The following is a 27,717-nucleotide window of genomic DNA, read 5'->3' as shown; positions in this document are numbered from 1 at the left end:
TATTATCATTGTCAGTAAATGGTATTTTGCCACATTGTATCCTATTAAATAAGTTTCCTTCTCTGAGCCATCTTTCATTTGAGGAACATGAGATATCTGCAGTCTTCATAGGAAGCTGGGATAGTGTCACGCTAGGGGCCCTCCGTGCCTTACCGTGGGCGAGGGTGAGGGCCAGGGCCCCGCTGCAATCATCAGGCTTGGGATTTGTCCTTCCACCTTGCACAAGGCCCTCCACTCCTCTGAATCTTAGCTTCCACATCTGTGGAATGTGGAGAATTTATTTGTAGGGACCAGGCATTCCACTGACTGTAAGAAAACTAATGCAATGATATGGTCTGTATTCTTAAGACATGAAACTGAATCAGAAGGCAGTATGAGGCAGGGAGTGTGGGGATCATAAGTATAATTCCTTTGTTCATTATTCTGGTTTGTGGTGAATGGGAAGGACTCAAGTACTTCCAACATCAGTACTACAGACTTTTTCATCCTCTTCCTATGGAAGCTGTAAAATAACTGACAATATAAGACTGCATGCTCTAAGTGTTCTATTGTTTCAAATATAAAGGCTTCTCCTGAATTTTTTCTAAAGATTGTATTTATTTATTTATTTATTTATTTATTTATTTTAGAGATGGAGAGAGAGAGAGTGCATGGGGGGAGGAGCAGAGGGAGCAGACAAGCAGACACTCTGCACTCAGGGTGGAGTCCAATGCAGGGCTTGATTCTAGGACCTTGAAATCATGACCTGGGCCAAAATCAAGAGTCGGTTGCTTAACCGACTGAGGCACCCAGATGCCCCAAGGCTTCTCATGAATTTTGTGATATGATGCACCCGGGGTGCCTTGAGCTTGTAGCAGATATCTCAAGAAATGAGTTGTTGGGAAAATTAACTGTCCATACTCACTCTCGGCCATACTATACATTTTCTCATTGAAAAAATGTATCTGTTGTAAAGGTTAAGGTAAAAAATACCAAACGTAGGAATGAAAAAAAATTCGGTTACTTATCTAGAAGTCCTCCTTAATATGTAATATTTTCTATGATTAAACATATAATATCTAGATTTTTCATGACTCTTTACATTTTTAATCTGGATGTCCAGAGATGGCATTAGCTGCTACCTAGGAGTGATTTACACTACCAAAGCAAGAGCCCAGTTATGTGAGAGCTAATTTAAAAAAAAAAAAAGTTAATTAGTTTATTTTAGAGAGAGAGAGCACAGTGGGAGGGGCAGAGGGAAAGAGAATCTGAAGCCGACTTCATGCTGAGGGTGGAGCCCCACAGGGGGCTTGATCCCAAGACCCCAAGATCATAACCTGAGCCAAAACCAAGAGTCCGGCACTTAACCAACTACGCCACCCAGGCACCCCAGTGAAAGCCAACTTTTTAAGGAGTAAATAGTTCAATAGTTTAGGATTTCTTTCTTTAGTCCTAGGATTGAAAGCTGATAGTGCCTTCTGAGTACTTGAAATGTAGCAATGAGGGGCGCCTGGGTGGCACAGAGGTTAAGCGTCTGCCTTCGGCTCAGGGCGTGATCCCGGCGTTACGGGATCGAGCCCCACATCAGGCTCTTCTGCTATGAGCCTGCTTCTTCCTCTCCCACTCCCCCTGCTTGTGTTCCCTCTCTCGCTGGCTGTCTCTATCTCTGTCGAATAAATAAATAAAATCTTAAAAAAAAAAAAAAAGAAATGTAACAATGAAACCTAAAATATAATTTAAATGAAATTGTGCAAAACCTCAAGGATGTAGAAGACTGGATATGCTTCCTTCCTTGGTGTCACTCCGTAGGGAGTGGTGGGTCTATGCAGTTTGCAACAATAGCATTTGAAGTCATTGTTGCTTTTCCACCTTTTCATTCCAGCACAAGGATGCAGGATGCTTTTTCAGCCTTGGAATATCTATAGACTAATCTGTGGGGAATGAATAAAAGCATAAGAATGGAGGGAGTAGGGAAGCTAATCAGAGGGTTTTTGAGTTTTTCTCAAATACATTTCTCTTTGGAATATAACTGGCTTTTTCTTTTCCCTAGTGATGGTTCAGTTCTGGGATCATCATGCAGTGACTCTGTCCTGTCGTGGCCACTTCTGCAGAAAACTTCCACCATCAAGCACAAGGTACAAAATTACTGCATATTAATTTAAGCTCTCACTTAGGTATGATTTTTAACTTTTCATTTCAGGATGAAAGGGTAGCCTTTTGTTTACTAAAATGACATACACTTTCAGATGGCATCTCTGTATAATTTTGCTTTCACTTCCTTAGTGAAATTTCTTCTACCAAATAGTTGGAGTAAGAGAACCAAATAAAATATCCTGTTGGCGTACTCAATTTCTGTCAGGTGTCATCTCTTACTGAATAGTGAAAGATGATGCCTGAGGCGTTCTTTCATTTTCATGGTGGTTTGGGGCTTTCGTGGCCATTTATTTTTCTGACCAATTTATGTCCTGGTTTTATTTATTATTTTTTTTATTTAAAAAAAAGATTTTATTTATTCATTTGAGACAGAGAGAGAGAGAGAGAGAGAGAAAGAGAGAAAGAGAGAAAGAGAAAGAGAAAGAAAAAGCATGAGCAGGGGAGAGAGGCAGAGGGAGAGGAGAAGCAGACTCCCCGCTGACCAGGGAGCCGATGTCCGGGCTCCATCCCAGGACCCTGGGATCATGACCTGAGCCAAAGGTAGACACTTAACTATCTGAGCCACCCAGGAGCCCCTATATCTCCATTTTAGTTCGTACTTTCATTTCCTTTGGTTAAAATCAGATTATTACAAAATTTCCCTTGTTCCAACTGGGAAATTCAGGAATGGTGTCCTGCCAATGCTGGGTTAGGTGGTAATGAGCAGAGGAAATAAACTTTTTAATTATTTGATTTTATCAAATTTCTCGATAATTAAGATGTATTTCAAACACATAGAACATTTCAAAGAATGTTATAGAAAATGTAACCCTTTTGTTTTACTTGCTTTAAATAAAAATAAAAAGAAATAAAACTTTATAAAGTTGAGACAGCCCTGGGTAGCTTTCCCTAATCTAACTTTCCCTCCCTCTCCTGAGATAAACCCAAGTTAGTACTGATCATCCCAAATTTTTACACAATAACTAAAACAGCATGTATCCATAAACAATACATAACACCATTCTGCGTATTTTCTAGATTTAAGTAAATACTATTATATTATATATATCATTCAGTAACTTTCTTTATTCGTTCAACTCTGCTTTAGAAATTAGTCCATGAGGATACATGTGATTCTAGTTCATTCATCTTAACAGTTGTATAGTGCTTCATTGAATAAATATATTAAAATTTATCATTTCCTTCTGGTAGACATTTAGGTTAAACGAAGTTTTAATAAACATTACATGTACATACTTTTTTGTTTCCATGGGAAAAAGTATCTCTAGGAATAGCTGAATATTTTCATCTTAACTGTGTAAGATATTGCTAAATTGTTCTGTAAAGTGGATATGCCAATTTATCTTCCCATCCCTGGATAGAAGTTTTGTATTTCTCCACTTCCACACCAAATAATAGGCTTTTGAAATTTTTTACTGAATTGGTGATTGTGAAATGATATCTCCTTGAGGTTTTTAGCTTGTGTTTTCTCGATTACTGATGAGGATATGTACCTATTTTATTTCTGTTGATCATGTGGATTCCCTCCTTTGTGAATTCTTATTCATTTCTTTGCTGCTTTTCTGTTGAATAATTTGTATTTTTCTCTACATGTGTTCTGGACATGCATGAGTTACAAATATCTTCTTGCAGATTGTAGCTTTTAAAAGAAATTTTTTTGTTTATGGTGTCTTGTTAACAGAAGTTTCTATTTTAATGTAATCAGATGTATCAGTCTTTTCATTTGTGGTTGGCACTTTTTGTATTTTGCTTAAGAAATATTTCCATACAATATCATATTTGCCCATTTTTATTTTTTAAAATTTCAAATTAATAAACTTTATTTTTTTAGACCAGTTTTAAGGCTCACAGCAAAATTGAGTGGGAAGTACCAGAATTCCCCATATATACCCCTTGTCCTCACACGTGTACAACCTCCTTGACTATCCTGCACTAGAGCAGTGCATTTATTCCAATCAATTAACCTATATTAACACAGTTATCACCCAAAGTTCTTAGTTTACATTAGGGTTCACTCTTTTTCTGTTCATTAGTTTTCACTTGGTGTTGTACATTTTATGGATGACAAATGTATAATAACATGTATCCATCATGTACAATCATACACAATAGTTTCACTGCCTTAAAAATCCTGTGTGCTCTGCATATTCATCCCTCCCTCCACCCTAATCCTGGCAAACGGTGATCTTACTGTCTCCATAGTTTTATCTTTTCCAGAAGGTTACATAGTTAGAATCATTCAGTGTGTAGCCTTTTCAGATTGGTTTCTTTCACTTAGTTTTGTGCATTTAAGTTTTTTTCTGTGTCTTTTCATGGCTGGGTAGCTCATTTCTTTTTAGCACTGAAATGAATATTCCATTGCCTGGATGTACCACAGTTTATCCATTCACTTACTGGTGGACGTCTTAGTTGCTTCCAAGTTTTGGCAATGGTGAATAAATATGGATAGAGTTATTTTCATGTGAATGCAAGTGTTCAGTTCATTTAGGTAAATACCAAGGAGTGTGACTGCAGGATTATATAGTAAGAGGATGTTTACTTTTATCAGAAAACACCAAAACGTCTGTGGCTGTACCATTTTGCTTCCTACCAGCAGTGAATGTTGCTCCACGTCCTCACAAGCATTTGGTGTTGTCAGTGTTTTGTATTTGACCATTCTAATAGGCGTGTAATGGTATGTTATTGTTATTTCAATTTGTAATTGCCTAGTGACATATGACATTGAATATCTTTTCATACAGTTACTTTCCATCTGCATATCTTCTTTGATGAAGTGTCTGTTCAGGTCTTTTGACCATTTTTTAATTGGGTTGTTTTCTTATTGTTGAGTTTTAAGACTTCTTTGTATATTTTGAGTAGCAGTCTTTTATTAAATGTGTCTTTTGCAAATATTTAAAAAAATCCCCCAAGAGTGTGTTGCTATTAGAGAGAAAACAATGACTATAGCAAGAGAATATGAACAATCAACAATGCTCATGTTGGAGAGAGTCCAGGTAGATCAGTGTTTCCCAAAATGCAGAGCATATACCACAGGTATGGTCATTGTAGCCTTCAGATGACTCCAGCCAGTGTCATTGTCTGAACTTAGCCACAAGGAAGATTCTGAGTGAGAACCACCCAGTCCAGTCCAATCAGTGCCTACAACCATGACACATAATAATAATAATAGTATTATTGTATCAATGTTCATTTTTTAAAACTCACTGATTATATTATGGTTTTATAAGAAATTAACATTAGGAGAAATTTGGTGAATGGTATATAAAAATTCTCTGTGCAGTTTTTGCAACTTTAGCAAGCATGAGGTGATTTCAGATTAAAACCTTTAAAAATGAGATACAATAATAAATGTTGTTTTATGTCACTAAGATTGGTTTATTTCACAGCAATAGACAACCACAGCACAAAGGTAAAGTATTGTCACCTGAAGTTCATGGGACTGGAGATGGAGATGGACTTACTTTAAATTAACTTTTAACTTGAAATCATCTTACGCTTACTGAAAGTTACAAAAAGAGAGAGCTTTTATATACTATTAACCCAGCTTCCGCTAATGTTAACATCTTGCATAATCACAATAAAATTAAGGACAGCAAAAAAATAAACATTTATACAATAATGTCATTAACTAATCTAGAGACTTTGTATTTTCCCAGTTGTACCACTAATGCTGCTTTTCTAGTCCAAGATTTAATCCGAAGTCCCACTTTACCTTAAGTTGTTTTATTTTGTTAGCCTTCTCAACTCATATTATAATTCTTCTGTCTTTGTTTCTCTTTTATGACCTTGACATTTTGAAGAGCAGGAACCAGTTATTTTATAGAATGTCACTTGATTTGGGTTTATCTGATGTTTCCTCATAATTAAATTCAAGTTATGCATTTTTTGGTGAGAATATCGCAGAAGCAATGTTGAAATCTCTTCAGTATATCATATCAGGAGGTATAGTATTAAGACATGTCTTAATTCATGAGTTCTTATGCAATTCCAACTTTCATCGCTTGTTTAAGATAGGATCCACCATATTTCTTCACCGTAAGGTTTTTTTTTTTCATTTGTAATTAATAAGTGTCTTGTGAGGAGATATTTTGCAATGATGCAAATATCCTGTTTCTTATCATATTTTTACATATTAATTTTAGCATCCATCTGTGACTCTTGCCTGCAATAGCTATTATGTGGTGTTTGCCTAAGAGTGATTTTCTATCTCCTTCATTCCATCTACAGCTATCAGTTAGAATTTGACTGTAATAAAAGCCATCCCTTCTCATTTATATACTTATTCAATTATTTGTTTATATCACTATTAACTATGGATTATAATCCAATATATCAATTATGTCATTGTTGAGACTGACCCAGATTTGGCCACCAAAATTCTTCAAATTGTTCTTTAATATGTTCTCATCATTTTCTAGCATTTCCTTTCCTTTTGGTACCACAAGGTATTCCAGAATTGTCTCATATTTTTCCTACATTGGCCCTGGAATCCACTCTTCCTCTGAGAGTTCTGTTTTTTTTTTTTTTTTTTTTCCACTGGAGGAAAGTATTTAGAAACTTAAGATTTGGGAGCTAGATAGTCTCATTACTACTGGACTAGTATTGCTACCTAGGTTTTCTCAGTGGACATACCAGGGCAATATATGTATATAAACTAACCTATGCATATGGACATACCTGTATTTATTTCTATATCTATTCATAGTTATATTAAAAATTGATAAGATACCTTTGATTCTAATCTACCACCATAGATTTCACTCTAGCCTTCTTTCTTTATTTGTAACTCATTCTTCTAACCGAAAACTCACTCTCGTTTCCACAATACCTTTACATACAAAAATGGACTTTTAAAAATTTTTTAATTTAATTTTTCTTTTTTAGAGAGGGAGAGAGAGAATACATATGAATGGGGGGGTAAAGGGAGAGGGAGAATCTTAAGCAGGCTTAACACACAGCAGGAGATCATGACCTGAGCCAAAATCTAGAGTCAGACACCCAACTGACTGAGCTACCCAAGTGCCCTGAAAAGTGACTTTCATAGCCCCCCCTCCCTACTTCTCACTTCAACTACTTTCTTGGCATTTCAGATCTTATGAAGGTAAGTTCGTCAATAGGGACAAATGGAGAGTACCAGTTCTGTAGAGTTATGCAGTTAAATAGTGCACAGGGGATCAGGGTTGATAAGCAAACACAGACATTTAATTAATGTTTTTAAGTAACTCCATTTTACTAGGCTAATTTCATATTGGTTTAAGAAAATCAATCATTTAATGGATTTTGTTGAGTGCAATGCTAACACCCTTCATCAGGATTTACAATAAAAATAGCAAACTGAGACTGAATATATCTGGTAATATATGTCAGACATGTCCCAGAAACTGAAAACAAACAAAATTAATATTATGCATTATTTTAATTTTGTAAAGGATGTTGAAATACTCTTTCTGTGAATGATGCCATACAAAAGTAGTTTGCACTGTTCTGGTTATATAGTGACAAGAATAAATGAATATCAATTAGACATTTGTTTTTCAGTTATTTTAAGCTTAAAATGTTAGCTCTATCGTTTGAATAATGTATGTACCTATTTTAACTAATAGTCTTATTTTTTCAGCTACTTAGTTTAGAAATGATAATTTAGCTTTAAAGCATGTTTTGATTTGCAAATTTGTTACTCAATCTCTTTTCTTATAAATAGATTTCTAAATATCTGTAACTTTAGAAATAAAGTACTTGTATTATGTTCATGAAAGTCCTCATCAGTGAGTTGGATATCTTGCATGATTTGTTTTTTAAATATAGAAACAACAGTTGCCATGGCAAGTGTGAATTTTAGACTCAATATTCACATGAAGATTGTCTTAGAAACTGTCATCAAACACATATAGGGTAAATGTTGAACAAATTGTACCAGCTTTTTCCTGACTATCAAAGTCTGCACAAGAGAACCTGAGACTTAGAGTAAGGAATTTAAATTTAATTCTGAGGAGTGATTTTCTTATAGTGAGAACTGTTAAACCCTCAGATATTCTCTTGAAGGCGGGGATTTAGAATTTATTCTCTCAAGGTCCTTACAAGCTAATAAATTTCTATTTGCAAGATAGTTTAGGTGTGATCTCACTTTAATGTAGAGACACAGCCTTAAAAGTCTCCCAAAGGTTGCATTCTAGCCTTAAGATTCGAAAAGAATGCCATTTGCATGTCGAATTTGCATTGGAATGGGACCTAGGAGGCTTTCTAGTTCTACCTGTCCACTGAGAAATGACATCTAGAGAAATGATGTGAGAGAGCTCATGTGTGCCTACCTGTGCATTAATAGGTTTGGACCTGAACTCCCTCAGTACAGTGGAGTAACAGAGCTTTTGTGTAGTATGCTACATTCAGATTTTTTTTTTTTTGGTGTATATTTTATTATTATAACAACACGGTGAAGCAAAGAACATACTATTTCTTTGATACCTTCACGGAAACTGAGGAACAGATATTTTAGAGTACTTGCCTAAGGTCAAGAAGCAGAGTTAGGACTTGAATGTATGACATGGCCATTGCTGTTTCCATTTACCTGCTGTCTTTTGTTTGTAAATATTTGGAATCAAATGTAAAAACGAGGCAGAAACAAAAATTCTCTGTGCGTGGAGGCAGACAAAGACATACATGTTGGGGATAAGAGGCACCAGGTTTCCGTGGCTGACCAGCATTTCTCTCAGTGTCCTCTGATAGCACTGTTCTATGAGATGATGATAGGTGTTACACTGTATTAGGGCTTGGTTCAGCCTGGAGTAACAGAAAAAACAAAATAACAGTCTGTATACAAAATCAAAGATTATTTCTCTCTCACTTAAAGGAGTTGGAGGTTAGGTACTCTATGGCTCATGAGGTGCTCCACAATGATCAAGGAGCCAGGTTCTTGCTGTCTTGCAGCTTTCTTGCCTTTAGTGAACATTCTACAGGTTCAACTACTACAGCTGAAACCATCATTGTGCATTCTGGCTGGCCAAAAGGAGGAAAGGAGTGGTACAAAAAAGGAGTGCTTCTTGCCTTTTAGGCTATTTCTAGGTTGTCACTCGTATCATTTCCAATTATATCTCATTGGTTAGAACTTAGTTGTGTGGCCAAGACCAGCAGTTAAGGGGAGCTGGAAATCTAACCTTTTGGCTAAGTAGCAGCGTGCCCAGCTAAAGCTGCAGTGGGCTAAAAAGGGAAAAGGGACGGGTGGATATGATAATTGGCTGTATTGATGACTGCTACGTACATCCATAAAAGTGGGCTCAGCTTTAAAAAAAAAATAAAGGAATTTTGTAGTCAAATAAGCCTCAGAAGTGCAAGGTTAAATAAGTTAAGCAGATCTCTTTAACACCAGGGGTGAGCAGAGATGCTAATGAGCATTGTAACAATCTAAGTTGAGATATAGCATGTAGAGTTCTCACACTTATTTGACCTTAGAACTCTTGACTCGTGGAACATCTGCTGGGATTAATGGTCCACAGAGTATACTGTGAGGAAATGCTGCTCTAAACTGTTGAATCCACGATGAGTAATTCCTCTCTGTTGACTGCTGCCAAGTACTGACTGAACAAAGCATTGTGCCTCCTCAGATTTACTTAACTTGATTTTATTCTGTGTGTAAGTCAGGGATATGGGGAAGCATACACAATAAGCATGACTGTGGAACAATTTGCAAATATAAAGGATTATAGAAATGCCAAGTAATTGGACATTAAAGAGGAAATTCTTAAGTTTCTGCCTAAAAACTATGTCAAGCAATTTTCAGGTAGTTAATTCAGTGTTCTCTAATACCTCTATTAAGGGAGAGGGTGCTTGTGAATAACACAATAATAATAGCTACCACTTGTTCAAACACACCGGGAACCTGGGGTACAGCAGCTGGGGTACCCGCCCTGGACTGTGGACACTCCCATGGCTCTGGACCAAGCACCTCAAGTACATCTTTAACTTTACCTGACAATCATGCTGTCTTTGCCTAGTTCGTTCACTCTCCCACTTTCTCTCTCCTCTAACTTCCAGCTTCTTCTCCCTTATCCTCACTTTCTGCATATGACCTGTTTCCTACCTCACTGTGTGCTTACAAGCACTCAGAGGAACTTTTGCAGACTCCCCCATGCTACTTGCCCAACAGCTATTTTATCTGTATACTTTATTTTCTTACCTGTTACCCGGAAGAACTACACACATCTCATTCTAATGTCAGTCTCTCCCCTTGGGCGCTAGATTTCATCTCTTTGGCATAGTCAAGGGCGTTATCCCCATTGTTTTTACCTCTATCCCCCACATCACCAGTATTTTTTTCGCTTTCTACTCGGCGGTCCCATTAGCCCATAAACCTTCTCCCCTGCCCCCATTTTTAAAAAAGAGAGACCGTATGATAATTGTCTTTCTCTGATTGGCTTATTTCACTCAGTATAATACCCTCTAGTTTCAGCCATATTGCTATAAATGGTAAGATTTCATCCTTTTTGATGGGTGAGTAATATTCCTCTGTGTGTGTGTGTGTGTGTGTGTGTGTGTGTGTGTGTGTGTGTGTACACACACTACCTCTTCTTTATCCATTCATCTGTCGATGGACATCTGGGCTCTTTCCATAGTTTAGCTATTGTGGACATTGCTGCTATGAACATTGGGGTATCCTTTGGGTAAATACCTAGTGGTGTAATTGATGGGTCACAGAGTAGCTGTATTTTTAACTTCTTGAGGAACCTCCATACTGTTTGCCACAGTGGTTGTACCAGCTTGGGAACACCAACAGTGTAAGAGGGCTTCCCTTTCTTGGCATCCTTACCAACATTTGTTGTTTCCTGACTTGTTAATTTTAGTCATTCTGACTGGTGTGAGGCAGTATCTCATCGTGGTTTTGATTTGTATTTCCCTGATGCTGAATGATGTTGAGCATTTTTTCATGTGTCTGTTGGCCATTTGTATGTCTTCTTTGGAGAAATGTCTGTTCATGCCTTCTGCCCATTTCTTGAATGGATTATTTGTTTTTTGAGTGTTGAGTTTGGTAAGTTCTTTATAGATCTTGGATACTAGCCCTTTATCTGATATGTGGAATTTAAGAAACAAAACAGAGGATCATAGGGGAAGGGATGGAAAAATAAAATAAGACGAAATCATAGAGGGAGACAAACCATAAGAGACTCTTAACTGTAGAAACAAACAGGATCGCTGGAGGGAAGGTGGGGGAGGGGATGGGGAAATGGTGATGGGCATTAAAGAGGGCATGTGAGGTGATGAGCACTGGGTGTTATATGTATGCAACTGATGAATTGCTGAACTCTACATCTGAAATGAATGATAGACTATTTGTTAACTAATTGAATTTAAATAAAATAGTAAAAAAAAAGAGAAGAATATTTTCTTTTGACTTCATTTTTCAGTGCTCCAATTTATAATAAATTTCTTGCTGCTTTCAAGTTTTCTCTTTTCTTCATATTTAGCCCCTCTAGTCAGGCTTTTGCTTCTACCACTACCCTGAAAGTGCTCTTGTCTAGGTCCCCAGTGATCGTCATGTTGCTAAAGCCAATGGCCAATTCTCAGGCCTCATCCTTCTTGCTCAGCAGTATTTGGCAAAGTAGATTGCCCTCCTCCACACACTTTCTTCATTTGCTCCTAGGACATTACTCTTCTAGTTTCCTTTCTATACCACTGGGCATTTTTCTGATTGAAAAATGTAGTACATTAGTCATTCAGCATACCAAAATGGAATCTCGATCTAGTCTTTGGAAGTCTTTAGGAGGTTTCAAAAGCAAAAACAGGGTGATTCAAAGTAGGTTGCTTAGATTCTTGAATTAGAGTCATCAGGTATAATGTAGAAGGGTTTGGACTGCATGGTCTTGAAGTTATCTTGCACTGCTCTCATTCTTAGAAAATACTTTATGATCTAAAGTGAACCAGATAAAGAGACAAAAACCCCCAGTCTTCTATTGTATAATCCATTCTAACCACATTGGGGCCTTGGGTTAATCTCATAGTTCTTTTGAGCCTTAGTCATCTCATCTGTTACATGGGGAATAATATCTTTCCTGCTCTTCTAAAAAATTGTTATAAATATCAAAACAAATTGTATTTTGTGTATGAATTTACTTCAAGAATGCTGCAACACTATGTGATAAAGAAGGGGATGGGTACATTGTTTTAAAAGCACAGTGGAGTATTTTGACATAAAAATTTTATGATGTGACATTCATTCCCTGTGCTAGTCTTTTCCATTACAGAAAATGCTAACTTCATTTTCAGTTGCTCAGGCCAACCCAATCTTGGGATGATGCATTTCTTTTCTGTTCCTCTTAAAGTCAAACATATTAGAAAACACTTGAATTTCTACCTTCAAAATCTGCCTGGCAGTCCAATCACTTCCTACCACTTTCTCCCAACTTGTCACCATCTTTCTGATACATACTACTACGGTCTTTCACCAGGATTGTTGCAAGAGCTCCCTGAACTCTGGCTTTTGTACTTAGCTCAGGTAATCCATTCTCTACGCATCAGCCACAGTGGGGCTACTATAGTATTTAGATATTATGTCACCTCTCACTCAAGACCCTGAATGGGCTTTCAATTTCACTCAAAATAAAAGACAGTTTCCTAATAATGACCTACCAGAGCACACTCCACTCTTCCTTACCTCTCTGAACACATCTCTTGCTGACTTTACACAGTCTGTTTCTTCTGCCTTGAGCGCTTATTTCTCAAATTTCCACATAATTAGTTCTCTCCCCTCCAAAATTTGTGCTCAGATATCATTTTCTCGATAAATCCTTCTTTGGCCTCCCTATGTAAAATCGCAGTCTGTTCCACCATTGTGACTCTTCTAATCCCCCTCCCTAATTTTTACTTTTCTGTATCATCATCATCCTCTAACATACTATACCATATACATATTTATTATATTTATTATTTATTGTCTCCCTTTCCCAGCTGAATAATGCAGGGGTTTTTGTCTTTTTCTTTTCCACTAATGTATTCCAGGCACTCAAGAGAGTACGTGGTATGTTGTTGGCATTCGATAGTTCTTAAGTGTTAAATGATTGAGTTCTGAGGGCATTACTGCTAAGTGGGTATTATATCTGTTTTGTAGCTATGTAAACTGATATGTGGAAAAGCCAAATAACTTGTCTAACACCACACAGTGGGGAAACCGCATGGCCTGGATTCAGGCCACAGTTTTTGCTTTGTACCACTATCATGTTTTATTTTGTATGGTGATTCTGATTGCTCTGTCCAGAGCCAGAGGATGAGAATGTTTCAAAGGAGGGGACTGTCAGTGGGCTCAAAAGCTTTCAGAAATGCCAGAAAGGAGGGAGATTAAGAAAAAAGGCTACGGTTCTTTGTAACTAGATGATCATGAGTTTTGTAAAAGCTGTTTCAGTAGCATTGGAGCCAAAATCAAAGAGCAGTGGATGAGAGAGTGAATAGAAAGTAAGTAAAAGGAGAGAGGGAATAATTATGACTCTTCAAAAATTCTGGGCATGAGAAGAAAAGATTGTAGTTGCATGGAAACAAAAATTTCTTTTTTTAGGATGAGTAAGACTTGAGCGTATTCATAGGAAGAGGGAAAGGAGGTTAAAGACAGGTAAAATATAGGTATAAGTATAGAGGTAAATAGAAGGACTCCTTTCTACGAAGAGCCAACTTAGTGGGTAAAGTGACACATGGATATACATGGAATTTCCTGGCCAGGTGGTTGTGGCTGTGCTGTGAGGCACGGGGTCTGTGGTAAAGCAGGTGTTAAATTATCCCTCCACTTCACTTTTCCTTGTCCCTTCAAAGAAACTGTTCCCATTTTCCTAAGATGTTTTTCCTACAAGTTAGTACTTTGGTCAGTCTTCCTGCCTCAGTTCCAAATAGCACTGTCTTCTCGCTCTGAAGCAGATGACATTATCTTTGAGGGAAAAGAGTAGCCAGCAGCACAAGCTTTTTCAACTCATCTCCTCACTTCTGATCTCATTTGCATTATCACGACTTTCCCTCCTTTCCCTCCATCTCAATGGAAAGGCATCCCTGTTTTTCCCCAAGGTTAAAATGTTAAGTCTAAGATCATCATCTGTCCTTAAATGTATTTTTTATAAATTTTTCTTTTATTCTGAAACTACTTGTCAAGTTTTTTTTTTTTTTTTTTTTTTTTTTTTAAGTATCTCTACACCCAGTAAGGGGCTTGAACTCATAACCCCTGAGATCAAGAGTCACTTGCTCCACTGACTGAGCCAGTCAGGCACCTGCATCAGTTCTTTATCTGTACTGATAAACAACATCTGTATATAGAATATTCCCTCTGTATATCACTTTTCTGAACTTTCTACCTGAATGTAATGATTTCCTTTATTAAACCAACATGTATTTAACTATTGTTAAACCAACATGTATTTAATGGACCACACTGGATATTATTACATTTGACATTGGAAAAACCTAAGATAAGTATCTTCAGGCATAAAGACTGAGGAAGATAGAAACATAAACAGATTATAATACCATGTAGTAAGTATAATAGTGCAGACTTTTCACAGTAAAATGGACATCTCTTCCCATGGGATGCTCTTCCTGTAATTTCTTTTTGAGTGACACAGATTTTCTTTGTTCTCCTAAGCTCATTTGAGTTGGGTTTCTGTGGCTTGGAGAAAAAGAATATTGATTAATAGACTCAAGTCATCTAACTCAGTAATTGTCAGAGGAGGCTTACAGGAAAGCTTTGTGGAAGAAGTAATGAGTGAAGTGAGTAATTATTAAATGAGTAAGAATCAGGCTGTAGTGAGAGGAAGTAAGGGGACAAAGGTGGGTATGAGGAGGCAGTTGGGGTAGAAGAGATGGCACCAATAGGAGCTCTGATGGGAGACACAGCTTACTGGGTGTGTAGGGAAATGTCATTTGGTATCTCTGGAGAGGGAACTACATGGCAGGAAATAGCAGGTGAAAAGAATGGAGAAACGGCCAGGGATCAGAACATAGAGTATCTCAATAGGTCACGAGTGACTTTGGACGTTGTCTTAGGTAATGGGGAGCCAAGTAGGTGAGTCACATGACCCAGTTTGGCTCCTGGTAGGATGGATATAAAGAGGACAAGTCTTGAAACATGTTATCTTCAATCTTGAACCCATTTTCTGATTGCCAGTCCCCCTACACTTCCCATTGCTTCTTCTTCTTCTTCTTCTTCTTCTTCTTTTTTTAAGTAAGAGAGCATTTGTGGCTTGCTGCTGCTTAAAGATGTTGACCTTTCCTCTTACTCCTCCTCAGCACCTCACATCAGTATTTTAAATCATATTCATGGACATCTTTGTTTTGCAACTGAAAGAGGAGAACAAAACTTGGGATGGGAGGAAGGGCTGAACAGCAGAAAAGTGAAATAGGAGAGAGGGCATTTGTGCCCAACAGTCCCTTGAACTAAGTTTGAGCCTCGTTTTTTTTTTTTTTTTTTTAAAGATTTTATTTATTTATTTGACAGAGAGAGCACAAGCAGGGGGAGCGGCAGGCAGAGGGAGTAGAAGAAGCAGGCTCCCCACTGAGCAGGGAGCCCAATGCGGGGCTCCATCCCAGAACCCTGGGATCATGACCTGAGCCGAAGGCAGTCGCTTAACCAACTGAGCCACCCAGGTGCCCCGAGCCTCATTTTTGAGAGTGAAAGACTTAACCACACTGATGGACTCAGGCAGAAGGCCTTTTATTCAAGATGGTTGGGATCAGTAGTTGTTTAACGAAAAAGTTTTATAAAATACGGAATAATAATCTTTTAAAAAAAATTAGTTTCAGAATTAAAACTTAGTGATTCATCAGTTGCAATAACACCCAGTGCTCATTTCATCACGTGCCCTCCTTACTGCCCATAACCCAGTTACCCCATTACCCCACTTACCTCCCCCTCCAGCAACCCTCAGTTTGTTTTCTGGAGTCCAGTGTCTCTTATAGTTCGCCTCCCTCTCAATTTTCATCTCATTTTATTTTTCCTTCCCTTCCCCTATGTTCATCTGTTTTGTTTCTTAAATTCCATATATGAGTGAAATCATATGATATTTGTCTTTCTCCTACTGGCTTATTTCACTTAGCATAATACACTCTGGTTCCATCCATGTGGTTGCAAATGGCAAGATTTCATGGAATAATAATCTTAACAGAAATGTATGCATCTTTAATTCTATTTTAACCTAAATAAATACACTGTAAGTAAAAATTATTTGCCAATCTTTTGATTTAGGGCCAATATCTAATTAGCTGCACTGATTAGAAATCTTTGTCTTGTTTTTCTTTAAACCACAGCCTCAATTTGTCACATTTAAGTTTCTTTAAACTGATGTAAAAATTAAATTAATTGTGAAACAATGTAAGTATAGAATTCTGTATTTTCTCTAGTCTTTTATAGTTACCTCTCACAGGCCTCATTTGATAGCAATACTTGTAGCAACTTTCCTTTGGAGGGAGTGTATACCACTATAAAAGGGCAACATGAGGAATCTTTATGGTGACAGAAATGTTTTGTATTTTGACTGCTTTAATGTCAATATCCTGGTGTGTTATTGTATTATAGTTTTTCCAGATGTTACTATTGGGGGAAATTACTAAAGGGTACATCGGATCTCCCTGTATTATATCTTAAAATTGCATGCGAGGCTATAATTACCTAAAGTTTAATTAAAAAAATATTTATTGAGCCACTGTTATGTGCCAGGCACTATTGTAGATACAGAAGATATTGCAGTAAATGAAAACTAAAAATTTCTGCACTTATAGAGCATACATTCTAATGGAGGAGAAATTCTAGTGGGTGAGCCCAAATTTGCCCAGTGTTCTGCCTTGGCGTGTAACACAGTGCCATTCTGGAGGATGGAAACATGAAAGCCATAGGGTCATTTAGAAATAGTGCCCTTGATATGGTCATTGACAAGGCATGTTCTCATGGAAGATGGAGAAGTTGTTCCACATTACTTTGCAGGCAGCAGATGTGAGTGAGTGGAAGCCCACTTGAGAAAAAAAGGACATAGGAGGTGCAACATAATGATTCTAGTTGGCTTACTGGTTTGTGGGTACTTAAAAAAAAAAAGAAAGCTTTGTGGAGGAAGCTGAGGGTCTGCTGCTATCAGATGGAAGGCTATAGAAAAATTGACATTTGAGCTATATTTTCTGCTTTGGTTAAAAGCATCATCTACTTTGTCCCTCAGGTAGAGAAATATTAGTCTTACTTGTCTCTTCCCCTTCCTAATGCTCTATATCTAATCTATAGACTGGCTTACAAAATGCCTCTCTACCTCACCCCATAAGATATTTCAGAACTCTACTCTAAGCAGTCCCCACAACATGCGCTGCCCTCCTCATCACTGGCTTCCTTATCATTTCTAAATACCCTCCTTGTATTTGCATATGCTTTTCCTACCGTCTGAGTTCCCACCCTTCCATTCTGCCTAAACTCCAACTCAAGATTTAACATCTGTCCTAACATAACCTCTTTTCTGGAACTTTCCCTAAAATCCTCACAGCTCAAAGTCAAGGAAAAGATTCTGTCTTTTACCACCACAGCAGTTTCTATATAGCTGCATTATAGTATTTGTCACATTGACTTGAAGTTATTTGTTGCCGAGTCTGTCTCCACTACAAGTCCTGCCGCTAAGTAATACAGGAAGGATTGGGAAATCTTTCCAAAAGTATATTCCTTCCTGTAATTGTTTGGGGAAGGAATCTTGCTCATTTCTCGATTTGTGCTTATGCATTCTCGATCCTGGAGTGTTTGAATGTTCAAGTTTCTCTTGGAGGCAAAACAAGATCAAACCTAGCAGCACCCCGCCTTCCCCTGGCTCCCCAACTCCTAGATGACGGAGCTCTTTGGCAGTGTCCAGAATATGCCTTTATGTCACCTAGAAATGATTTGCTTGAAAAAATATCATCACTATTTGTCTTCCTCATTTGTTCCTTCTATTGACCTTGTGCTAAGGACAGCAGCTGTTATCCCAACCATGTCCATACCTGAACCTTTGATTCAGGGAGATTTGTGTTAATTCAGGTATCACTGTACTATGAACCCTGTCTCAGAGATCATCGGTTTTTTAAGGATTACTCATACAAAGGACACTATGTATTACTGAGCTTGAGATCTCTGTCTGTAAATTTGGTTGTCATCTATATAGTGCCTGAGGTTCTTTTACATCAAAGAAATATATAATGCTCTAATTTATCCACATCCTTACTCTATCTACCAAGTAGATGCTATGTTCTCTAGCTGATATTTTCAAAACATTTCAGAGCCACACAGACCTTTATACTACTCTGCAAAATAACTATGAGGGCTTCTTGCGTTTGCCAGTGCTTTTGTAATGATACATGGATAGCAGTTGGTATCAAGGTCCAAAGGAGGACAGTAGAGTGCCCTGAGACATACTCTGTGTTTTTATTAACACTTTAGCTCACCCATCCTACATTTTTTTCTGGTCTGATGCTATGTTATTATTGCTATGGTCATACACCGTAATCACGTACACACATGCACACAGAGAGACACATACACATACACGGAGTGATGGTATATATATTTCTATTGTTCTCTTGAAGACTCTTAGTATTATGCATGTTATTTCACACATAAAACATTTAACAACACTAAATTGAAAGCAGAAGAAGCAGGGGAGGGAACAGAAGGTGACAAATGAAGAGGGGGAGGGAGAGTGGGAAGGCAATGTGTAGCAGGAAGAGGCAAGGCATATGGGAAAACAGGGATATGTCAAATTCATAGAAAATAGCAAGCCAATATCTGATTGATGGCATGCATTTGTCGTGTGCCTCCCGGTCTTCAACCTAAGGGGTGCTGTCCATGAGAAAGGTAACTGTCTCACAGTGATAGAGATCCCTATGTCTGCAGCAGCCATTGATATAAAATTACTGACCTAGAAGTTGTTCTCCAAAGACTGGAGCATAGTGTTGGCTTCCTTTTATTTATTTTATTCTTTCCATTCACATTTGAGAGGAAATCCCATCTTTTTTTTTTTTTTTTTGTCCCAGAATCCCTGGAGGGCAGATTTATTCACCTACAGTTTCTAGAAGCCATCTGACTATTATCACCATGGGTAAGCCCAAAATCCCTTCACTCAAAACAGTTCAGAGAGCACGTAGCCGGAGCTCACTCAGCTGCTCCTTCTCTGGCACTCTCTGTGGGCTTTGTGCTTCTTGGATGCCAGACATGCAGAAGTGCACAGTGGAAAGAAGGACTTTGAAGTGGCACAGACCTGAATTGAAATTCTAGCTCTGAAATAATATGACCTTGGGAAAATTACTTAACTTTTTCAAGCCTGTATGTCCTCAACAAATTATTTAATGACTAACTGTATCAGCATTAATACCTGGCATATCAAGTCCTATAAATGGAAGTTTCTTTCTTCTTTATATCTACCTTAGCTGTTCACTCTTTGGGAATCTCAATTTGGACAGAAGCGAACTCCCTAAGATTCTGACTTCTCGAAACGTATCTGCCAACTTGGAAAGTCTCTGGCGGCCACAATCAGCAGTCGTGGTATCTTGGGCAGAAAGCTGTCTCACAGAGGTGGTGGCTTCATTGATACGATAACTTCAGGAGTAGCTATCACAAAGAGTTACAGCAGGGCAGGGAGAAAACCAAAGCGTTATTGTTGAAGGAACTGTGTTGTGCTGATAACCAAACATGCTGGCATTACCTGTAGGTGAAAGAAGTAGTTGGAGGAAAGTCTAAAGCCAATCTGGAGATATAGTGTCAGGACAGAACAAATATACTGTCTTGTGCCCTTATTAATGCCTGAGTTTAGCCAAGTTTAAAACAAGCCAGGAGACTCCTCCTGCATAACAGATTTACTGGCCCTGGTCAATTTTGCCCTATCTACTGCCTTATTCCAGCATGATTTCGTGTAGATTGCTAATGACTTAACACTCTGTCTGAAAGATTACACAAAGATTTGCAGATCTCCATTTGGTTCCCTATTCCAGAAAGCAAGCTGTAACCTGGGTCAGAAAATATTTCCTAAATATCTGTACTTTCTGTTATTGTGTGGCTAGTGTCTTTAGGAATCACTAAGGTTTTAGAGCAAAAAATTCTGAATATGATCCTAGGAAGATACATCTGAATTCTGACAAGTGCAATCATGGGAGAGTAGGACCTGAATGATGGACAGAATTTGAGTGAGTAGAGAAAAAATGATCTGGCCATTCTTAGTTGAGAAATGAAGAAATTCGTGCGAGTGGGGATGATCTTGGCTTAGTCAAAGTTTAAACACAAGGTAGTGAGGTTTCAGCTGGAAATGAAGGAGGCGGGAGGAATCTCTGTGAGAAGACGTCAGCACCCACAGACTTTCAACCCCCTCATACCTGACACAATTAGACAATATGTGGGGTTTAAAAAAATGTTTTTAAGATTTAATTTAAAAAAAATGATTTCATTTTTAAGTAATTTCTACACCCAATATGGGAATCCCGAGATCAAGAGTCACGTGCTCTACTGACTGAGCCAGCCAGGTGCCCAGCAAGATGCATTTTTGAGCACTAAGCAACTTACTTTATAACTGGCAAGAAATCAGAAAACATTTAAGTGTTCAGACTATTTCCTGTCAATGCTTTAACAATCACCCTTCATGTGAGAAGCACAAAGACCCTACATGACACTGTGGAAAGTTTCACTGTGTGAGACTTTTTTTTTTTTTTTTTCCTGTTAATAACGGGGTCCATGAGTTCCTGAGAACCCCTCTCAGGTGGGTGATACTATGTCTCGGGTTGCCAAGGCTGGAAAAAGAGGACTTGACAGATTTCTTTCATCTAAGAGTTATTTATTTATTTTTTGTACTTGACACTGCTTTGAAGGTATCCAGGAAGAGCAAAACAGCACCTTGCAAGGACAGCGAGATATCAATTACTTTTAATTACTCCCAGCTCTCTCCCTTAATTACCTACTATGGTAGCTGGGATTTATTGCAGAGCAATAATAGTGGTGCTTTTTGCATTTACATAGTCCCTTTCTCCGAGGAGTTCAGTGTACTCATAGATATGACTTCTCTATTAATTTAAAAATTTTAAATGTTAAAAAAATTTTCCATGGATAAGGAAGTTATAAAATGGGAATTACATTCCCATTTTTCAGGTAGGACATATTCTAGAGATAGTTCACAGTAACAACCAAACCTGAGGGACCCTGATAATCACCTTTCCTCTCTATATTTTACATGTTTTGTTCATTATACATGGTTCTTATGTTTGCTGATTAAAAAATATTTTCCAAGATATATAAAATAAAAATATCACAAGAGATTAAATAGTAATAATCCTATCAGGAGTGCAATTCTTTTCCCACTCTAAGATTCAAATAATGGATCCCAACTTATTATTTTTTTTAGTATGAAAATTCTTGCACAGTAGCAAAATATTATGAATATGCCAAAAAGAATTTGCATTTTTAGGTCCATTGATTGGAAAATATGTAATTAGAAAATTTACTGTGAACTGTGCTGGAATATTTTTTATTCCATCCATTATCCTAAAACAAAAAATCCTGTGAGATAAGTGGCGGTAGCTCTAATTAACCTCATTCTGTACATGCAGAATGTTATTCACTCCAGTCTACATTTGATGTGCTTATATCCCTATTGCTTCAGACCTTGTAACTCCATTGCTTCTCAGAGGTCTGCCTCCCAGTGTTGAGAACAATTGATTTAAGTTTTAAAACCATTGTTTTCAGGAACATTTGCTCATACACAGAATAATTATGTTGAACTTAAAACAAAGAACTGAAGAACATCATTCAACATTCAAGAGCTCCTCAATAGTTGGTGAGCTACCCTGTAGGGTTAAAACTACTTAGACATTAAAACAATGGAATTTACATGCTTCAGAGGGTTTCTTTCCCCTTATCTTGTCTGTTAGAATTAATAAGTTAGAAGCATTCTGCTCAGAATGGAGGCTTGATTGCATGCCTTTTGCTAAGGATCTGAGACGTGAGGAGACTGCAGTTTGAGATACTTACAGAGTAAGCACCTTTTGGACCTGAAACTGCCTTGCATAGTTTCTGTTTTTATATCTTATTGTTTGTATTTAAACATGCTCTACTGCTAATAAGCATATACTAGAAATTATAAGGTTTTTATGCCCAGGCTAGAGGTGGTAAGGGAAACAAAGTGTTTTTTTTTTTTTTTCTAATTTATCCTATTTGAGTAGTAAATTATGGCCCACAAGATCACAAAGCATTAGGATCATCTTCTTTTAGAATTTTGTTTAGTAGTCTTCCCCTGTGGTTGTTGTAGATAATTTTAGAAAACAAGTGAAGTTTGGAAAAAGGCAATGGGATTTTGATTAGGAGGCATTTATTCCTAATTCTTGTTTAGATTTTAACCATATATTGCTTTGAGATGCAATTAGAATTACCATACACAACAAAACTAAATTTATGTTGCATCTTTCTTTTAAAGGAAAGGAAGAGTTTGGAAGTAACATTTTGTTTATTGGGTAGGATATTGAAAAGGAATTTGTAAATCAGCGATTGCCTCTGAATCAGTTTCTTGATTATATTGATTATTTGTTATGCCATTTACAGAACAAGGTTAATTATAGCTACCCTCACTTATCCCATAGGATTTTTTAGGAGAATGGATGGAATAATAAATATACCAGTATGTCTAAAGTGAGATATTCAAAATACAAATTGTAACACTATAACACTGTTTTAGTACAGGAATATACTACAGAAAGGATTTTTTTTTTAAGTGATAATATTTACTATAAAGGAAAGATCCTCAGAATTGGGGAGGGTAGGGGTCAAAAAGGATAACAGGGAAGGGAAGAAAAATAATTTAAGTTCTCTGCTGTATCATTTCATTGGAGAGAATTCCAGTGTCAGGTTTGGGGTTTGTGAATGATAGGGCCCAGTAGATGCAGAGAGGGCCTTAGACTTCTGTGGCCTGTGGAATTCTGAAGGGCAGGGGGTGGGGCTGACACTGCTGGGATCTAAAGTGGGTATGTCTAAAGCTGAAGTTATTGGCTGCCCCCATAAACCAGCTTTTGCTCCATTATATCTCCTCGATTGTCCAGTGAGAAGGTGATTTAACTCTAAACCCAGAACTGAAAGTTTTAGCCACTGTCCTCTTTTCTTTTTCCTCATCTTCCATATCGAAGAAGTATTAAGATGCCATCAAAAAATTTTCCCCATGGGGCACCTGGGTGGCTCAGTGGGTTGAGAGTCAGACTCTTGGTTTCAGCTCAGGTCATAATCTCAAGGTTGTGAGATTGAGCCCCATGTCGGGCTCCATGCTCAGCGAGGAGTCTGCTTGTGATTCTTTCCCTGTGCCCCTTACAAATACAAATTCTTCTCAAGTGCACATGAACATTCGTCAGAATAGAGATCACATATTGGGTCATAAATCAGCCCTCAACAAGTATAAAAAAATCAAAATCATACCATGCATGTTTTCAGACCACAATGCTATGAATGAAGTCAACCACAAGAAAAAATATGGAAAGACCTCAAATGGAGGTTAAAGGACATCCTACTAAAGAATGAATGGGTTAACCAGGAAATTAAAGAAGGATTTTAAAAAATGGAAGCATTTTAAACATGGAAGCAAAAGAAAATGAAAGCATGACAGCTCAAAACCTTTGGGGTGAAGCAAAGGCAGTCCTTAGAGAGAAGTATATTGCAGTAAAGGCCTACCTCAAGAAGCATGAAAAGTCTCAAATACAAAACCTAACCTTACAGTTAAAGGAGTTAGAAAAGAAACAGCAGGGGCGCCTGGGTGGCACAGCGGTTAAGCGTCTGCCTTCTGCTCAGGGCGTGATCCCGGCGTTATGGGATCGAGCCCCACATCAGGCTCCTCTGCTATGAGCCTGCTTCTTCCTCTCCCACTCCTCCAACTTGTGTTCCCTCTCTCGCTGGCTGTCTCTATCTCTGTCAAATAAATAAATAAAATCTTTAAAAAAAAAAAAAAAAGAAAAGAAAAGAAACAGCAAATAAAGCCTAAATCCAGCAGAAGAAGGGAAATAATAAAGATTAAAGCAGAAATACATGCTATAAAAACAAAGAAAACCAGTAGAACAGATTAACAAAACTAAGAATGGTACTTCCAAAGAATAAAATTGATAAACCCCTAGCCAGACTTATCAAACTTGGGTGCTCCCAAGTTGGGAGCATAAATATTTATAATTGTTAGATTTTCTTGATGGATAGACCCCATAATTATGATATAATGCCCTTCTTCTTCTTTTGTTACAATCTTTCTTTTATTTATTTATTTATTTTTTTAAGATTTTATTTATTTATTCGACAGAGATAGAGACAGCCAGCGAGAGAGGGAACACAAGCAGGGGGAGTGGGAGAGGAAGAAGCAGGCTCATAGCAGAGGAGCCCCATGTGGGGCTCGATCCCATAACGCCGGGATCACGCCCTGAGCCGAAGGCAGACGCTTAACCGCTGTGCCACCCAGGCGCCCCTACAGTCTTTCTTTTAAAATCTAGTATGTCTGATATAAGTATGGCTACTCTGGCTTTCTTTTGACCTCCATTAGCATGCTAGATGGTTCTCCATTCCCTCAATTTCAATTTGCAGGGTCTTTAGATCTAAAATGAGTCTCTTATAAGCAGCATATCGATGGGTCTTTTTTTTTTTTTTTTAATCCTTTCTGATACCCTATGTCTTTTGATTGGCCCATTTAGTCCATTTACATTCAGAGTGATTATTGAAAGATATGTACTTAGTGTCATTGTGTTACCTGTAGAGTTGGTGTCTCTGGTGATGTTCTCTGGTCCTTTCTAGTCTTTATTGCTTTTGGTCTTTTTTTCTCCACTCAAAGAGTCCCCCTTAAAATTTCTTGCAGGGTTGGTTTAGTGGTCAGAAACTCCTTTTGTTTTTGTTTGTGTGGAAAACTCTGTATCTCTCCTTCTATTCTGAATGACAGCCTTGCTGGATAAAGATTTCTTGAGTGTGTATTTTTTCCTATTCAGCACATTGAGTATTTCCTTCCCCTCCTTTCTGGCCTGCCAATTCTCTGTGGGCAGATCCGCTGAGAATCTGATCTGTCATCCCTTGTAGGTTAAGGATATTTTTTCCCCTTGCTGCTTCCAGGATTCTTTCCTTGTCTGTGTATTTTGTGAATTTGATGATGATATGCCTTGGCGATGGTCAGCTTTTGTTGAACTTAATGGGAGTTCTCTGTGCTTCCTGGATTTTGATGGCCTGTGTACTTCCCCAGATTAGGAAGTTTTCAGCTATAATTTGTTCAGATAAACCTTCTGACTCTTTATCTCTCTTTTCATCTTTTGGGACACCTTTGATATAAATGCTATTACATTTTAATAAGTAGTTGAGTCCCTAAGTCTACCTTCGTGGTCCATTACCTTTCTTAAGGAAAGTCAAATTAAATGCAGTGTTCACATTTTTATTTTGTCATGCTCATAGACACCCAGCTACTCACAGTATCCATTTTCCTCTCTTTGCTCCTTGATCTTTTGATGGTATCTGGCAAATGAAAGCACTGGAGCCTTTGACTGGGAGACTGTGAAACAGGCTTGAGAACTATTATTTTTGAATCTTTGGGGGGCTGCTGGGGCACTACTCAGTTTATTAACTTGAAGTCCATGATCTCACACTAGGGAGACTGTCATTGTCTCTGTAGTGTCTTTAGTTATTTCCCATGTGATTCAGCAAATGCCTGACTGCTCTTTTGCTCTTCTCCTATTTGTCTTGTTTTATCCCTAGATAAGATTCCCAGGTTCACAATCAGATTTGGTTAAATGCCGTAAGTGCTTCTCTATCTGGCCTATGAAGTCCTTTCTCTGCTTTTGGCATATTGTTGGATAAACAAATGTCCTAATCTAATTTATACTAATAGGCTTTTGTAAAAGTGTTCTTCTCTGGAGCTACCAAAGGAGCATAGAATTTGCTTTCTTGTCTAGATACTACCCAAATGACTTGCCTATGCAGAGGCATCCTGCCTCTTTCCCTCTTGACCTTCCTCCCTGCAATCTTTTCAGATCAGTGGGTTGCCTTTCTTATTAGCACTCTGAGAAACTGAGAGGCGAGTACAGTAATAATCTTCCGTCCTCCTCTTCATTCATGAGCATTTCTCTTTCTTTTCTGTGCATTTTAATTCCTCTAATAACCCAGCCGTAACCATAGCCAGTATTCTTTCCTAGGTGTCTGTGTTCCTCTCTTTTATCTTTTCCTTGGGTGATAACTGCTTATCAGATTTTTGCTGGATTTTCTTTCAATCTCTCAATACTGATTCTGGCTCTATAATAAATCTGACTCGGTATCTTCTTAAAGAAATTCCATCATAAGTGATAAGTTCATTCAACTCAACACTCTCTTAAGATTCTTCAGGGATCTTAAGAAGAGGTTTCGACCTGGCTGTTGCAGGTTCTTTTTGTTCTGAATGGGGCTCGCCAGTTCTAAGCTCATTGCAGTTAGATGTTGGGAGGCATTTCCTTAGATGTGAAACCTGAATCACCCCTATGAGGCTTATGGCAAAGTAAGCTGTTGCTGGCTTACTCACCCCTCAAGAACTCTCCCCAGACAACCATTTGCAAAATCTCTGAGAAATTGATTATAGGAGAGTTCAAACTTTGGAAAGACCCGTGATCTCCATTTCTGTATGTCACAGAGACAAATACAAAGGGGCATACAGAGATTGGCAGAAAGGGGTGTGTGGACAACTAATTTTGTTGTCCTCAGCAACCCAATTTAAAAAACTTCTGAAAACTCCTTAGAGACCATGCTGGGTAATTATACTAGAATTCTTCTTCCTTGGATGTAGCCTGGCGGTGAGTTAGTTTTGCCAAAGTTTTTGCTGAGCTTCACCCTTTATTGCCTTCTTTTCTTATATTTAAGTGTGTGCTGTCAAAAGTGTGTGCTGTCTCTACCTTCATTATTTCTAAACCAACATGAGAAAATAAGCAGGAACAGAGGGACCTCTTGATGACTATAAAAATATGTGTGTGTAGGTAGGGTGTAGAGTTGATGGTGCCAAGAGGGGTGCTGGTGTTTTAAGATGTACCTGAGATTTGTTTTAATCAGGTATAGTAAGACACATAGACACAGAAATGACTTTCACAATGGAAGAAGTTTTTATACTCACCAATTTCTAGAAACATGAAGCATGGCATGCCATGCTGGGCCACAGGGAAACACCAGGGCTGCCAAAGGCAGAGGGAGCAGGAAGCAATGTGGGCAAGAACCATTCCTACAAGACCCCTGGTTCTTTTTATTGTTGGAAGGTGTTTAGAAATTAAAATCTGAGAGCTAGATAAGCTTTTTCTTTCTTGAATTGTCTTGCTTTGTTACATTTACTAAGATATCTAGAAGACTGATCGGGAATAAGTGAGGTAGGGTAAGCAGGTTTAGGATTGGCTAGTTTGAATAATTTTGGTGGGCTCTGGTAAATAAGGGCTGTCTCTGGTTGTCAGGTACCTGGCCCTGGGGTAGATGGAAAATGGCCCTGAATGTAAGAGCTAGCTAGATAAAAAAGGTAGTTCTGGGGTCTGGGCTTTGGATTGGTTGGTTTGCATATGAAAAGCATGCTCACAGGCAAGTTGTTTGCTATCTCTAGGAAATTGGCTAACCTTGGAAAGGACAGTCTCTTCTGTTGTCATGCA

General features: G+C 38.0%; 1 protein-coding gene across 3 annotated transcripts in view; it reads left to right on the top strand.

The window, feature by feature from the left end:
* NSUN3 (NOP2/Sun RNA methyltransferase 3) overlaps window positions 1-27,717 on the top strand; it is a 301,891-nt gene that overhangs the window by 112,598 nt on the left and 161,576 nt on the right. For all 3 annotated transcript variants that reach the window (XR_015724230.1, XR_006777400.2, XR_015724231.1), the window contains exon 6: window positions 2,030-2,114. The gene's annotated coding sequence lies outside the window, so the exon portion shown is untranslated. The remainder of the gene's footprint in view (window positions 1-2,029; window positions 2,115-27,717) is intronic.

The sequence above is a fragment of the Ursus americanus genome, chromosome 4 (assembly GCF_024610735.1).
Source record: "Ursus americanus isolate L20-20 chromosome 4, mUrsAme1.1.p, whole genome shotgun sequence".
NCBI lineage: Eukaryota > Metazoa > Chordata > Mammalia > Carnivora > Ursidae > Ursus > Ursus americanus.
Note: the sequence above shows the minus strand (reverse complement) of the source record. Positions and strands in the feature narration are given on the sequence as shown.